At 35.3% G+C, this 17,082-nt stretch overlaps 1 pseudogene; it reads left to right on the forward strand.

The window, feature by feature from the left end:
* Nucleotides 1-2,162: 2,162 nt before the first annotated feature.
* Nucleotides 2,163-14,447, forward strand: LOC126622624 (zinc finger BED domain-containing protein RICESLEEPER 1-like; annotated as a pseudogene).
* Nucleotides 14,448-17,082: the final 2,635 nt, after the last annotated feature.

The raw sequence follows: 17,082 nt of genomic DNA on the forward strand, positions 1-17,082 counted from the left end.
GACAACTTGTACATATGTTAACAGTAAAAAATGATCTGATGCTGACAAAAATTACCAAAACAATTTGTAATTGTGGTAGAAAGTAAAAACAACAGGAAAGAAAATGGTGTGAAGCTTTCTGTTTTACAGTCAACTCTAAAATAAACAATGATACAAGTGTCTCTACTCTCTAGTCGATCAAAAGACAAAATCTTTATATTTTGATGTGGTCGTCTTTCTGTAAGATCGATTGGTGTCTCCGTCAAGAACAATGAGCAAGTCCTCCTCCAAGCCTAAGCATAAAAGCAAGAGCAAGAGCAAAAGCACAACCAGCAGCAAGGGGCCTCCACTTTTCTATGAGTTTGGCCGCAAAGCTAAAGGTTTTCTCTTTAATTGTTCTCCAGATTTCTGTGTTTTTCGTTTCTTGCATCGCAAAAAGCCTGTTCCAGTATTCTCCTAAAACTTCTCACTTTTGGGTTCCGGTAGACTTAGGGGTGGGTTGGAAAAACCGAAAACCGAAAAAAACCGGACCGAAAACCGAACCGAGACCGAAAAAAACCGAACCGAAAAAAAAACCGAACCGAAGCTGTTGAACCGAACCGAACCGAAGCTGTCTGGTTCGGTTTCGGTTTCTGAGGTTCGGAAACCGAACCGAACCGAACCGAACCGAAGTCTTCAAAACGACGTCGTTTTATGGTGTTTTATTAATTAATAAGCCTAATTCTAAACGGCGCCGTTTTATTCCTAAATTGCAACCCTAAGTTCTAACCGTAACCCTCATCTCTCGGTCTCCCGACTCTCTCCTCTCCTGTTTTCCCACTACCCCCAATTCGTTCGCACGCAGCAGCACAACACTCACCCTTCTCTATCTCTTTCCCAATAACCTCTCTCTGTCGCTCTCGCTCATTCCCCCTCGCAGTCGCAGGCTCGCATCGCAGCTCTTTTGCAGCACAGCAGCCTTTCTGTCTCTCATTCCCCTTCGTAGTAGCAGCCTCATCTGTCTCTCTCACAAGTCGCAACAGCAGCCTCTCTCTCTGTCTTTCATTCCCAGCGACGAATTCTCACTCTCAATCACAGCAAAAGGTTAGTCTGATAGTCTCACACTCACACTCTCACGTTTAATTTTCTGTTCTACTTATACATTTTTAGAGATTTTATTTGTATTTTAGTGAAAATATTGATTGAGCTGTGATAAGAGATTGGGTATTTTTATGCTTTAGAAAGTAATTGAATTGAATTTGAGCTCATGACCTCTAAACTTAGGTGGCCTAGGGTTAGAGATTCATCTTGTTCCCCCACGATTGACTTTGTTCGTAAGCCTATATTATGCATTTTGATACTGTTATGTATCACTAATATTTCCAGAGACTAACTGAGATTATCTATTAGTCTTTATCAATTTTACTCAGATACATGCTCGTACATGCTGTGTTATTTGCCCGTACATGCAGAGCTTCCATCATGCACTCAAAAGCCTTCTGCATCTTCTGCTTGTCCACATACCCTGCAGCAAGAATAGACCAGTTATTTGGGATTGGAGTCTTACTAAAGAAATGCATTTAGGATCTTGCGGTCTTTAGGATTTGAACCATTTATGTGTAGGCGTTTTGGGCCTTGACCTGCTCTTAGGTTAAAAGAAATGCATGTTTGCTCTTCCAAATTGATAGTTTGTCTCCAAAGTTGTTCTAATTGATATTGTGTCCATAACAAAATATGTGCTGGAAAACTATTTTGAATGTTTGCTCTCTGTGGTTGTTTGTTTGAATGTTTGCTTTCTGTGGTTGCTTCTTGGAACCCCTGTAGGCTTTAATTGTTGAGCAGCAGCAACATGTTTTGAGCTTAAATTTTTAAATATCAACTTGAAAATGTTGTTGGTTGACTGACTGTTAAATACTAACTACTATCTTCTTATTATTTTGTGTGAATTAGATGAAGTCAAAGGCGTCAAAGGTCTCAAAGGGCTCAAGCTCAAGTTCAAACTCAATGAGATCAAAATCAACTAGCCCTCATGATCAAACGAACTCATCTTCGAGTATACCATCGGAAGTAAGTAGTCATACTCATATCTTTCTAGTTTCTATTACTTTATCCCTTATGTTTAATAATTAATTCATTAATTGTAATGATAAGAGTAACCATCCCATCTTATTTGAATAATTAATTGTATGATTCTCTTATTTTAGATGAACATTGTTGGTGAATCAACTCCGCCTCAAAACACCATGGTGGCACCTCGACAAACCCCGACTTCTCTTAGTGGATCCGGAAATCCCTCTGATGCAACTCCAAAAGAAGGTGATGCAAGTGACCAAGTAAGTAAAGAAGAAGCTCTTTTAGAATCATTAAAAAGTCATGAAAGGTCTTCAGTTTGGGAGCACTTTGATAGAAAAATTGAGAGTGGTAGAGTTAAGGGGTTGTGCAAGCATTGCGCCCAATCATATATGGCCGACCCGGATAAAAATGGTACAACTAATTTAAGAAACCATCTAGCAAGATGTAGAAGCTACGGTCCTAATAAGGAAATATTTGCCGCAAATAGGCAAAAGATCTTAACATTTGCCGGCACGAAAGATAGGTTGGAAGCTATAGGTTTTTGTCAAGAGGAAGTAACTAAGGCTTGTGTTGAGATGATCATTATAGATGAGTTGCCTTTTACTTTTGTTGAGGGAGAAGGTTTTCGCCGTTTTTGCATGCAAGCATGTCCTATGTGGAGAGTGCCTAGTCGTAAGACAATTGCTAAGGATGTACTTAGCTTGTTTTATTCCGAAAAGGATAAATTGAAGAGTCAATTGAAGACATTTAGGGTGTGTCTAACAACGGATACATGGACTTCTATTCAACAAATCAATTACATGGTTCTCACCGCCCATTTTATTGATGATGATTGGATGTTGCATAAAAAAATTTTGAATTTTTGTGTCATTCCAAATCATAAAGGAGAGTCCATTGCTCAACTTTTGGAGGAATGTTTAGTGGAGTGGGGTATAGAGAAGGTGTTAACCATTACGGTTGACAATGCTTCCGCAAATGATTCCGGTTTAAGGGACTTGGTGCACCGAATAAGTGGGTGGGGGATTCCTAATGCACTCTTGCATGATGGAAAATATTTGCATATGAGGTGTGTTGCTCATATCCTCAATTTGGTTGTGAATGATGGGATAAAGTTGTTGAATACGGCTATACAAAGCATTCGTAACGCGGTTAGGTATGTAAGATCTTCCCCTCAAAGGTTGGAAAGCTTTAAAAGGTGTGTTGAGAAAGTGAGAATAGAGAGCAAAGGGCTTGTGATTTTGGATGTCCCTACTAGGTGGAATTCCACATTTTTAATGTTGGAATCGGCTTTAAAGTTCAAGATGGCTTTTGATAGATTAAAAGTAGATGATGGTCATTACCTTCCGTACTTTGTTAAAGACAATCATGATAATATGAGGGAAGGGCCACCTTCGATAGATGATTGGAGTGAGGCGGGGATATTTGCAATCTTTTTGAGACCTTTTTATGAAGTCACTTTAAAAGTATGTTGTTCTAATACTCCAACCGTTCATACTACTTTTGGTGATTTGTTTAAGATCAAAAGTCTCTTGCATGAAAACAAAGATGATGAACTTTTGTCTATGATCTCCAAGTTGATGCAGGAAAAATATGACAAGTATTGGGGTTCACTTGAGGACATGAATCGATATCTTTTTATTGCACTTGTGCTTGATCCTCGCCACAAATTAGAGAAAGTTGTTGATTATTTTGAGATACAATTTGGTGAGGATGAAGAAAAAGTTGAAAGTGCCACAAATGGGGTGAAAGACTTGTTGATTGATCTTTACAAGATTCATGAAGATATGTCTTTGAGTACACAACAAAGTATAAGTGGTGGTGGTAGTTCTCAAACGACAAGTGGAGACTCTTCATCAAGTATGACCGAAATAGAAAGAAAGTTGAAAGAAAAAAGTGAAATGAGAAAAGCAAAGAGAGCCCGGGTTGTGCACAATGATGTCGACAAGTATCTTTCCGATCCTAATGAAGGAGAAGAAGATGAGAACTTTGATATATTGAATTGGTGGAGGGTGAATGGGGTTTCTAAGTACCCTATTTTGGCATGTGTTGCAAGAGAGATCTTAGCTATTCCCGTATCAACCATTGCTTCGGAATCCTCCTTTAGTACAAGTGGACGAATAATTGATCCATATCGTAGTTCTTTAAGTCCAAAAATGGTGGAGGCTTTGATATGTACTCAAAATTGGCTTAGGTCCATTCATGTTGCATTACATCATGAGCCAACCATTGAGGAGATGGAGTTTTGTGAAGAAGTTGAGAAAGGTAATTTTATTTATTGCATTTGATTTTGTTAGATTATTTTAAATCACATTTTAATTAGTATCATTTTTTTTATTATTTGTATGTAGAAATGGCAAGTGGAAGTTCAAAAAAAGGTGATATGTTGCCCCCTAGGCCGCCCAAGCGGTAGCAAGCAAATTGTCATTGAAAAAGTAGGTGGACTTTGAAAGACTTGATTATAATGGACTTTGAATTGAATGTTTATTTTCATTGTTTTTGACGATTTTATTTAACTTTGGAATGCTTTTGATGATTATGTTGAAATGGGACTTATTACAAAATGGCTGCAAGTTGTTTTCAAATTTTCATAGAAATTTTTTTAGCTACTTGGAAACCCAAAAAAAAAAAAAAAAAAAAAAAAAAAAACCGAATCGGGCCGAAACCGAACCGAGAAAAACCGAACCGAATACAAACCGAACCGAATACAAACCGATTGAAAACCGAACCGAACCGACCCGAACAGTAATTTCGGTTCGGTTTTCGGTTTTGGCAAAAAACCGAACCGAACGGAACCGAACCCACCCCTAGGTAGACTTGCTTACAACGGGATATTCCAAGGGCCAGAAGTTCAGTTTCTCATCCCGCAGTGGTGGTGAAGCGATATGTGTAAAATGTAATCTGAAAATCAACAAGTTACTAGGATCACATATATAACAAATATAACTACAATAAACCAATCAAACAATTAAAGGGAAATAAACTTATCTTCCAAAGTGGAGGAAGAAGAAGCCATGACTGCTAGGGTTTCAAGGAGGAACTTCTACACTCTAGCAGCCGAGAGTCCTTGTGCACAGAAATAGGGTTTTGCACTAGAATAGGATAATGCTGTGAGTGCAGGGACCTCCTAATATATAGATACTCATCCCTTTAATCCGGCCTATTAACTAATTAAAGGGATATTCCAAATCAATTAGGATTTCATTATAGTCCTAAATGGTAACAAATTCTTTGTCAACTAAATAAGGTTTTCATAATTAATTGCACTAAATAAAGACTCCTAACCTAACCAAATAAGGCTCCATAATTTTCTCAACTATTAACTCGGATTGACCAAGTTACTGTATGTCAAGAAACAGTGAGCACATGTTCTTTGACACTCACAACTTACATTCTCCCACTTGAGTGTTTAAGAACATGATCCTTATTTGGCTAAGTGGTAGGTGATCACTGAGTCCCACCAAAATTTGCAATTATACCTTTAACAACTTGTCACTAGTAGTTTAAATATTGGATCATAGAAAATAACATGTAATTGCTTCTACATGTTTACTCTATTACCACAAATATCAAATTACGAGCACAATGTTGCCTAACATCATTTGTTAAATTCAGGATGATAAGCAAAAGATCAACTCCTGAACTGAGCCTCATGCAAGCATGGCTCATATTTTTTGTCAATTTATAATATGATAAGAGGACAAGTAAAATACAACATACTATTTACAAAATTAGGACCTCTTATTAAACTTATGAACAAAACTTAAACAAAAACTCTTAAAATATCAGCTACTAACACTTCAAATTTTAAACACAAAAGGTAATCTCTTACTCCTACTGATTAAAAGAGACAAAATTATATAAATTATTATTACTCCCACTGATTAAGAGATTAAAAAAAAATTTTTGTAAATGTCTACAAAATGAAACAGATATATTTCAAATACTCCCATTAGCAAGACATTAGTCATGGGATCTAAAACATAAAATTTGTGAGCTCAACGTCTTTATTCCAGATATTTGTAGGGAAGTGACTCTTGTGACTGAAAAATTATACAAAATCATTTGGTCCGTTTTATTCATCTAACATTTGATAGAAATAGAAAACTTTAACGGAACGTTTTCTGATTGCAACAAAAACATATAATTCCAGAATCATCTTTGGACAGAATCTGATTATATTAGGTTTTCACATCTAAAACATAAAACACAAGGGCAAACGTATATAGTTTCAACACTTTTGAGCAGAAGAAGTATATACAATCTTGTCAATTCCATGTTTAACCGTTCATTGATTTATAGTTGGACTGAATAAGAAAACACTTTTGAGCAGATTAATTATCCATCAATAACATATAAATCACAAGTCCAATTTCTTGAACAACAAACAAGAATTAATAAGAAAAACACTTTTGAGCAGAATATACTCATTAACCCTTCTTGAATTTCCTACAAGATTAGTTGCATATATAAAATATAAACAAGTATGATAATTTATGTTTTATCTACCAAAACTATGACCATTAAAAGCATGCAAAATTGATGAGTGTGAAGCCCATAATACATTATTTCTCCCACTTGGACAAACACTCAAAATTGCAAGATTAAACACTAGAGACAGTGATTTTCATATAACAAAATATAGGCTAGTTGAATCAATTAAGATAGTGTAAGCTCTACCAAAATTTCAGATTTAATCATAATTTAAATAAAACCAATTTACAATCTTTAATATGATCAAAACATGAAAATTTCTTAAATAAATTAAAGGTTCATTTCATTAGATAAATAACCTTTAATATGCCCAAAACATTAAAATTCCTTAAACAAATTTGTTGAGTCACAAAATTGTTGGTTTGGACATAATAAATCAATCTATATGTATCGAAAATTAGGCTTATATAAGGAACAATATCTCAACATTATTAATCGATCTAAAAGTGACAAGTGATTAGATAAACAAATGGCTACGAAATTTATTTTAGTGTATGAGAGAAGACTCATTTATGTTTTAATTCTAAAACAAAGTAGAATTAAGGTAAACATATAGATATCTCAACAACATCAAATTTTCAACAATAATTTTAATCCAATTTAGAACTCACAGAAAATTAAGGCAAAAGATTAGCAAATTTACCTACTCATTCTCGATTCTGCAAGATTCATCATGGATGTAGTCGAGTTGTGGAGGATCGAACTAACTCCAAATTGCATGATTGTTACACCTTTGGGCAGAAACTAATCATGCAAAGAAAATACCTGCATAGCTAGCCAAAACATAAAATACACAAAATACATATAGCTTCAACAGCTTTGGCTAGATGAAAATATGTTAGAAGTACTTTATGATTTGCTATAATACTAATTTATAATTGGTGAGTTATTTCCTAAAATTCCCATTGGGACAAAAGTATTCACCATATAAATTAGAATTCTGATTTTTCAAAATAATCCTTTAGAACAATATTAAATAACCGTTTTGTTGGATATTCAATGATTCTCAAAAGATTCAATCAGACACAAAATATGTCATTTTTGACATTGAACAATAGAGTTCTCGAAAGAGGAAACATGGTTATTCAGTTATTCGATAGGGACCAAAATGATCAATTAGTAAACTGATGCCATTTTCCAATTTTCTTTCACAAGACAATTATCATCATAATCAGAATTGATGACCAAACAAAACATTGGTTTAAGCAAAACAAACAAATACATCTTTAAATCAATAATTTAATCAGTGTTGTCTAATAAAAGTCATTAGTATTAAGAATTCGCATTAAATAAAGACATATTGGAATCATAAACTTGTATAATAATCGGTACCAATAGATGTGCACAAATAAGTGAAAACAATATCACATAACAAAACTAGTTTTGAAGTACCAAAATTCAGCAGTACTACTTTAGTTTGCAAATTCACTAAAAAATCACTTCTCTTTAGATTGTCATGAAAATTTTTAGGTATGCACTAGACATATATGGCTACTATTTCGCAAAATTTCATGATTGTTAAAATTTTAAAAGCGAGCCAAAAAAAAAAGAATTCGAAAGGAGATGTGCTGCAGAAACTGCAAAAAAAAAAAAATCTGCATGCAGACCTAAGATTAAAAAATTCACTAAATACTCCTTTTTCATTCAATGTGCATAAAAATTTCCAGACATAAAGTAGACATACAATGCTACTATTTCCTAAAGGTTTATAATTTTTTTTTTTTTAAGTTTGACAAGTATACGAGAGGCAAATTCGAAATGGGATATGCTGCAGAAAGTGCAGAAAATCTGCAGTACAACTGAGATGAAAAATTGACTAAACATTCATTTTCCATACGATGTATATGAAAATTTCCAGAAGTAGATACATAAAGCTGAAATATCACAAAATTTCATAATTTTTGAGATTTTATAAATGGGCTAAAAATAAAGTCGAAATGGAATGTGCTGCAGAAGCTGTAGAAATTCCAAACTACATACCCGAGACTAAAACAAAATTCACCAATAATTCATTTTGCAGCCAATTGTCGTGCAATTTCCAGATTTAAACTAGATATATCGATCTATATCATACTAAAATTTCATGAATTTAGGAATTGAATGGGTATACCAAAATAATATCACAAACAGACAATGTTGCAGAAATTTGAAAATTTTAGTAGCATAATCTCCTTTTTAAATTTTACAATGATTTCATGTCATGCCAAAATGACGTGAGAACTTTTAATTATAAAAATCATATACTAACATAGCATGATAAAATTACATAATAATTCACAATTGACCATGAGTAGTTTTAAAATAACCTTTAGCATGTCCATAATGTATCAAAATCTCCCTTTAAGATAAGAACATAATTCAAAAGGGAAACCAAAAACGCCCAGTCATTAGTGTGTGTTGAAAACTGAAATATAATGGAACGAAGTTACCCGAAAAAATGTAAAAGCCTTGAGTGGTGAATGATTCTTGAGATGAGTCGCGGACTAAGTCGCTCTCTTTAAGACGTTTCGCGGCTCTGCCCAAAGTGTGCAAGCAGTTCACAAACACCACGTCGTCCCCAGGATAAAACAGCCCAGAACCTTCTTCTGATAAGATTCTTCCTTGCACACCGGAAGAACCTTCGAACTAAACCTTTTCGATATGTTGCTTTTTAAATTAATATGTAAAACTATTTTTTCTTTCTCTGTTAGCTACTGAACCTACGCATCACTAGTGTGTGTGTGTGTGTATATATATATATTATGTATATAAAGAGACGTTGAGGGGGTAATTGGGATTGCAAAACCGTTGCAAATCAAAACGGACAAATCATAAAAGCCACAACGGGACAAAATCAAAACATAAGTAAATTCAAACCGGAAATAAAAACAAAACAGTTTGATTGCATAACTCCTTAAGCCAAAATCAATTTGACTTTTAATATTGGTAATAAAGCAAAATGTTGTGTATATAATATTGGTAGTAAAACAAAACATAAATATATTTAAATATTTAAATAAAAACATATTTGTTCCAACAATCCCCCACTTGTTTTTATTTAAAAAAATATATATCAAACAACATATCATAAAGCTATGCATAAGTAAAGGTGTTTCTCAACTTGAACCTGGACATAGTGTTAGTGATCCAGATTATACTAGAGTAACTTATAGTTTTGAACTCTATCTCTGACAACACCACACACATAACTTTATTAAGGTGAAGTTCAAAAAGCCAGCACATTACGGCCATGTGCTTGTATCCCAGTATAGTGAACGCTCTAGAAACTTGCCCAAGATTTCATAGGAAGCGGCCTCACTTCCACATTCACATAGGTAAGACTATCAAAGATATTCATGTAGCTTGATATCCCACTCAACATAGAGTATAGACCTTATTAAGAGAAAAAATCTCAACCTAAAAACGCTTCAAGATGTCATGCTTCTTAGGGATGGACATGGAATAATATTCCAAATTAAAATTAGCAAGACTTCACTCATATCACTTGTGACTTGTTATTACCCTTTGAACCTATTTCTTGGGATCTCCAGTCTATGGGTTGGGTTGCTATCACAAATGACTCAATTTTCTACGGGCTTTAGTCCCATCCCTTTCGAGGTTTTTCAAACCTTTTCTTGTGTTAGTCCTTTCGTCAAATGATCAACCAAATTTTCTTCAGACCGTATATGACTGGAATCGGTTTCTCCCATAAAGGGGTATCTGACAATAGGTTTCTCAACCATCTTGCTTCTTCTCCCATAAGGGGTATCTGACATTAGGTTTCTCAACCATCATGCTTGTTCTCCCATAAAGGGGTATCTGACAGTAGGTTCATAAATTTTAGAAGAATTAGAACCCCCACTATTTCGAAGATTGAAAGAAAATTTATTCTCATAAAATCAGCATCAAGTGACTCAATTATGACATGGTTTTTCAAATCATAAAATCTATATGCTTTGCTATTACATGCATAACCAATAAAAACATATTCATATGCTCTACTAGCCAATTTCGATCTTTTTAGATCAGGTTTACGAACATAAGTTAAACAACCCCAAGTTTTGAAATACAACACATTTGGTTTCTTATTTTTCCAATTTTCATAAGGAGAGATATTCGATTTTGAGTTAGGAATTCTATTTAACACATAACATACAGTCAACACAATTTCATGGCAGATTGATTACGTCTTAAAATTGTTGAAAACTGAAATATAATGGAACGAAGTTACCCGAAAAAATGTAAAAGCCTTGAGTAGTGAATGATTCTTGGGATGAGTCGCGGACTAAGTCGCTCTCTTTAAGACGTTTCGCGGCTCTGCCCAAAGTGTGCAAGCAGTTCACAAACACCACGTCGTCCCCAGGATAAAACAACCCAGAACCTTCTTCTGATAAGATTCTTCCTTGCACACCGGAAGAACCTTCGAACTAAACCTTTTCGATATGTTGCTTTTTAAATTAATATGTAAAACTATTTTTTCTTTCTCTGTTAGCTACTGAACCTAAGCATCACTAGTGTGTGTGTGTGTGTATATATATTATGTATATAAAGAGATGTTGAGGGGGTAATTGGGATTGCAAAACCGTTTGCAAATCAAAACGGACAAGTCATAAAAGCCACAACGGGACAAAATCAAAACATAAGTAAATTCAAACCGGAAATAAAAACAAAACGGTTTGATTGCATAACTCCTTAAGCCAAAATCAATTTGACTTTTAATATTGGTAATAAAGCAAAATGTTGTGTATATAATATTGGTAGTAAAACAAAACATAAATATATTTAAATATTTAAATAAAAACATATTTGTTCCAACAGTGTGTGTATTTGAGAAATTTCCCAAAAGCATTTGAGTCTCAACTTTGCAATTTTATGTTTGAAGATGAAAGTCACAAAGGACAAACGTAGCAAAGAAAGTCTCAACATTAATTGGTCCCAACTATCAGTGATAGAAGCATAAGGGAAATCAAAAGTTACCAAATTCTTATTACTGAAGAGGGATTCTTTCAGGCATAACAATAGATGGAAGCGTAATCAACTTAATTAATATGTATGGGAAAGTTAGTTTCCAAAAGCAGATGGACTTTATATTCAAATTAGTTCAACTAATCAACTAATACACCAAAGTGGCCATACCATTATTCTTGTAAACCATTACTCAAAAATATGTAGCGGACTGGAATAAACGAAATTAAATGCAATTGAGGAAAATCCTCAAAGCCTCATTCTAGGCATTAGGAATTGAAGGCCCAGAAAACATAAAATGTGAACATGATATAAGATCACAATGGCTAACCCAAATGATCTCCTGACGGCAAGTGATTCACATTGAAAAACCTTCGAAAACAACCGAAATTTTAAACCTGATCATTGACACGGTGCACTAGAAGAGAGAAGCGTGCAAAATAATTATTAATTTAAAATGGGATTCCAAAACAAGGAACCCTAACCATTGCCCAGGAGCAACACAAATGCCATCCAAGCGGATCAAAGCCAATCTTGATATTAATCATGTTAAAAAAATAATAATAGTTAAATCAAATTAGTTAGATGCATATGTGTCAAGCCTTCGAACTTTAAATCCAATGCAAAATTATTATTAATTAGATATATATATTAGAGGTATAGCCATATATAAAGCAATCAGATTTGCTTCTTAATTAATCATTATCACGACATGGCTAAGAAAACTTATCTTTATGTTTTCCCATGAAAGCAAAACAAAACCATTTTTTATAATTACATGAGAATCATGAAGTCAGAAAAGTGATTATAAAAATACTCTAAAAATAAGCGGAAGCCTCAGGATCGATAAGTAAAAGACCTTTAACTAAAACACAAACTAATTGTGCCTTCAGTTTGTCAAAAATTTGTTCAAACAGATTACCTTTAAACTGAACCCCCAAGCTTTGCAAATTCCCTAGCAGTTTCGTATCTGTAGACAAAAATAATACAACTACACGCAGAAGCAGTTTCTGCAGATGGGTCAGATTAAATAAAAACTAATAATAATAACATCTAAATAATTATTTGCAAAGCCAATATGATAATCGCTCCACATATTGAATTATCAGCAATTAAATCAATGAATCATATTATTCGCGGAAGCATTACACATTGTAAAGGATAAAAAGTTATGGCATGATATTTGATCGTTACCATTATATTCAAAACCAACCATGATCGAAATTCTGAATCCTAGACAAGTTGAGAGGCTCTGATACCACATGTAAGATTACTAGAATCACAGATATAACAAATATAACTACAATAAATCAATCAAACAATTAAAGGGAAATAAACTTATCTTCCAAAGCGGAGGAAGAAGAAGCCATGACTGCTAGGGTTTCAAGGAGGAACGTCTACACTCTAGCAGCCGAGAGTCCTTGTGCACAGAAATAGGGTTTTGCACTAGAATAAGATAATGCTGTGAGTCCAGGGACCTCCTAATATATAGACACTCATCCCTTTAATCCGGCCTATTAACTAATTAAAGGGATATTCCAAATCAATTAGGATTTCATTATAGTCCTAAATGGTAACAAATTCTTTGTCAACTAAATAAGGTTTTCATAATTAATTGCACTAAATAAGGACTCCTAACCTAACCAAATAAGGCTCCATAATTTTCTACTCGGATTGACCAAGTTACTGTATGTCAAGAAACAGTAAGCACATGTTCTTTGACACTTACAACTTACAGTATGTTCGTATCTTGGCACACCCTCTAAAACGTTAGACAGAAAGTTGATCCTTTTTTTGGTTTGTTTTCAGAACCTTACATGTTCAACCTCCACGAAGAATGGAGCACAATTGAGTGCAGCTGTTGCAGGATCAGACACAAATACAAGAATGCCACCTTCAACTGCCGAATAGATATGGATTCAAAAGTGGGTTTGGTTCAATATAGTTTTACGGTTGCCTAATAAGTTTGAGCTCTGCTGTTTTTCGTTCGGATCAAGGTTTTCTTTATTTCCCCCTTGTTATGACAGGTTACTGGAACATTAAGTATGAAGTTTCTGTCAACCACAAAGACCGCAGCTTCATTCAGCTTGCTGGAGTACAAATCGGGCAAGGTACTGTTCTCATTGTTTGAGCAATTTTTTTTGTTTGGAAACTCCTTGAATTGGTGTTCTTGTTATGAAATCTGCGACACAAAAAATAACAACAAAATAAAAGAAATTTCTGTTGCCGAAATTGCTCACCCTTTTGAAGCTGCATGATAATCACATTTAATTCAAATTATAAAACAACTCACTTGTCTTGATTTCACAGCTCGGGTTTCAAACACGCCAAGAATATGGTGCCGCAGCTCTGTCTGTTTCTCTGTGCTAGTCCCCTGCAACCAACGTTTCAGCAACTGTCGATAGTGCAAGCATTGCCGTCGGTGTGGAGGCAGAATACAAAACTGCTTCCAGCACTTTCTCCAAATGTAGTGCAGGCATTAGCATGAAGAGTCTCAATTCTGATGCTTCAATAATTCTGTAAGTCGTTTCATTTCAATCTACAAACCCTATAACTATGAAGGCGGATAAAGCGTCTGATTTAAACTAAACTTATCAACAAATTTAACAACAAATTTTGTAGAGGCCAAATGCAGATTTGAGTTACTGTTATGCTATCTTTGTGATATTTTTAGGGCAAACAAGGGTGACTTGCTAACAGCATCGTACCTTTATTAACTTGATCAAGAAAAGAAGAGTGCAGCAGCGGTAGAGTTCACTAAGAACCACTCAAAAAAGAGAAGCACCTTGACAGTTGGAGGATCGTGGGCGGTTGCTCATCAAACAGTGGTGAAAGCTAGACTCGATGTTCGCGGAGATGTTAAGACTGTCCTGCAGTATAGTATTAGACCCAAGTCGTGCTTGTCTTTCCCGGGCGAGTTCAACGTCAAGGAACTTGATAAGATTCCTAAAGTTAGAATGGCACTTTCTCTTGCTCTTTAAATGATTTCCCAATTTTCATATGCAACTGATGCAATTCTTATATAGATGTTTATACTGATAAATTTTTCAAGATCTGTATGATTCTATCAGTTGAGAAAGCTTCCAGTTCAACAGGTCTAGTACTCTCACTTTCTTTTAAGTGTTGTTTTCTCATAAAAAGGTCAAAAAACAGAAAGAAAAAAAAAATTCTTTTCTTTTCATTCACTTGCTACCCTAAACTTGAATGTGGCCTAGTACGCGTCCTTATTTCCTCGCCCTGCAAGAAATAGGTTTCCAATCGAACTGGGAGTATCCCGCCCTCCACCGCCATGCCTTCGAATCGAGAAAAACTTGTTTGAGGTTTAACTTGCCATTAAACTTTGCTGAGTGGCAGTACTAACCATTCAAAACTTGTCATGTGCTAATTATTAAGTATAATTTTATATCACACAATTTTATACCATACAATTTTATACAATTTTATACCATAAATGGGGGTAAGGCTAGCCGACATTTACCTCTCTCAGACCCTGCGTAAAGCGGGAGCCTTGTGTACTGGGTACGACATGTGTTACAAAATTTATACTCAAAACTCACCATGTGGCAAGTTTTGAGTGGTTGGTAATTTCACTCAGCACAGTCCAGTGACAAGTTAAAGAAAGATTTTTAGTGTGACAGGAACACGAAGTAGTACACCACGTGTAACTACGCAAATGGTGGGATATGTGTGTTAAAAAGTTAATAACTTAAAAAATAAAATTTAAATAATTTCATTTATTCAAGGATGGTAATTAATTAAAACTTAATATCCAAAAAAACAAATCACCAATAAATAATCCAAACATAAGGGAAAATTGTTCAAAAAATCAACCAAAAACAAAGGAGGGGTTCGGCCACTTAGTGGAATTCGGCCCCAATTGTCTTATTTCAGTTAAAAAATAAGTATCATCTGGAGAGTCAGAAACCTCCATCTTTGTAGTCTCTGAATCGTCCACTTGCACGAAATTTGATTCAAACTTCTTACAACGAGAATGATATTCATCTACAACCTTCTTGGGAGCTAGGCAAACACGGGACCAATGATCATTGGAACCACAGCGATAGCACATATCTGCATCCATGGTTTCAGGTGCTTTGTCCTTATTCTTGAAGTTCGGGGCCTTGGGAGTGAGGTTTGAGCACTTCGGGGCTTTGTTTCCTCCCTTGGATGGGCCTTGACTATGTTGACCTTGGTGGGATGGCTTCTGGCCTCCCCTACCACGCCTCTTTTGGCGTTTTGGGCGTTGATTAGTGCTATAATGTGCTTCAGGCACATCAGTCGCCTTAGTAGGTTGAGCTTGATGATTCTTCATCAACAGCTGGTTCTGCTTTTCAGCAAGAAGTAAAACAGAGATCAAATTCGAGAACTTGGTGAACTTTTGAGCTCTATATTGTTGCTGCAGGACAATATTAGAAGCAGAGAAGGTCGAATAGGTTTTCTCCAGGAGATCCTCTTCAGTCAAAGTTTCATTGCAAAACTTGAGAGGTGATCAGATTCGACAAATTTCAAAATTATATTCATTCACAGACTTAAAGTCTTGGAAGCGTAAGTGCTGTTGGAAGCATAAGTGCTGTTAGTCGTTTCTTGCTTCATGCAAGAATATGTCATTTTGGTGATCAAAAGGATCAGCCAAAGCAACCCATAATGCACGTGGATCTTCCTCAACAAGATACTCAGTTTGTAGAGCGTCATGGATATGTCTTCGAATGAAGATCATAACAGTGGCCTTTTCAGCTTCGCCAACAGGTTCATCTGTTGCTTCTTCAATGGCAGGACGCAAGTTCTTTGCAGTGAGGTGGAACTTCACATCTTAAACCCACTTGAGGTAGTTTCTTCCAGAGAACTCCAAAGCGGTGAAGTCGAGTTTGTTCAAATTCGACATGTTCCTATCACAAAATAGATGGACAAGATGTGGTTAGTGTAATGGAGAAAAAAAAATCAATCCATTCACATAGGAGTAAAACATATAGGTTCTAATAGACATGTATTGGTTTAATTTTTGCATGAAAAAAATCTTCAGGTTTTCATGGGTGATGTTTTTAAGTGAAAACTTTGGGTTTTCAAACAAGGCATATTTATAAGAAACTTCGGGTTTCAAAAATAATTATGAACTTCAGGTTCATATATTCCTGCAGGCAAACACAAATATATATATATATATATATAAGCAAATATGCAACAAGAATATGCAAAAATATAACTTTTAGGTGTACAAATATAAATGAATTAATTTATTTGGACTTCGGGCCAAATTAAAATGTGGGTGAAAAATATAAAACCCATTGGGCCTAAAATAATTAGGCGAATAAAATTTGGGGCCCAAAAAAAAATAAAATAAAGCCACGGGTGGCTAAAAAAATTTTGTGCCGTGCATTCCAGGCCCAAGAATGGGCTGGATTTGGACTCGGTTGTAGGCTGCAAGCTTACGGGGAGGACGGGATAGTGGGGGTGGGTTGCTGCAGGTAAGCCCAGATAAAAAAACATATGGGCCGCTGCAGGAAGGGCCTAAAAGGGTTTTTAGGTCACTGCAGGGAGCCCAAAAGAAAAACAGGCCATGGAGGGTTCAAACCCAAAAAAAAAGGACGTGGGTCACAAACCCAGTCGTGCTGGATGTGT

The sequence above is a fragment of the Malus sylvestris genome, chromosome 5 (assembly GCF_916048215.2).
Source record: "Malus sylvestris chromosome 5, drMalSylv7.2, whole genome shotgun sequence".
NCBI lineage: Eukaryota > Viridiplantae > Streptophyta > Magnoliopsida > Rosales > Rosaceae > Malus > Malus sylvestris.